Here is a 314-nt window from a genome sequence, read left to right as displayed (position 1 = left end):
CAAAGTAATGTCTCTGCTTTTCAATATGCTATCCAGGTTGGTCATAACTTTCCTTCCAAGGAGTAAGCGCCTTTTAATTTCATGGCTGCAGTCACCATCTGCAGTGATTTTGGACCCCCCAAAAATAAAGTCTGACACTCTTTCCACTGTTTCCCCATCTATTATCCATGAAGTGGTGGGACCGGATGCCATGATCTTTGTTTTCTGAATGTTGAGTTTTAAGCCAACTTTTTCACTTTCCACTTTCACTTTCATCAAGAGGCTTTTGAGTTCCTCTTCATTTTCTGCCATAAGGGTGGTGTCATCTGCCTGTC

This window comes from Bison bison, unplaced genomic scaffold (assembly GCF_000754665.1).
Source record: "Bison bison bison isolate TAMUID 2011002044 unplaced genomic scaffold, Bison_UMD1.0 scf7180017864476, whole genome shotgun sequence".
Classification (NCBI taxonomy): Eukaryota; Metazoa; Chordata; class Mammalia; order Artiodactyla; family Bovidae; genus Bison; species Bison bison.
This window is presented reverse-complemented; position numbering follows the sequence as displayed.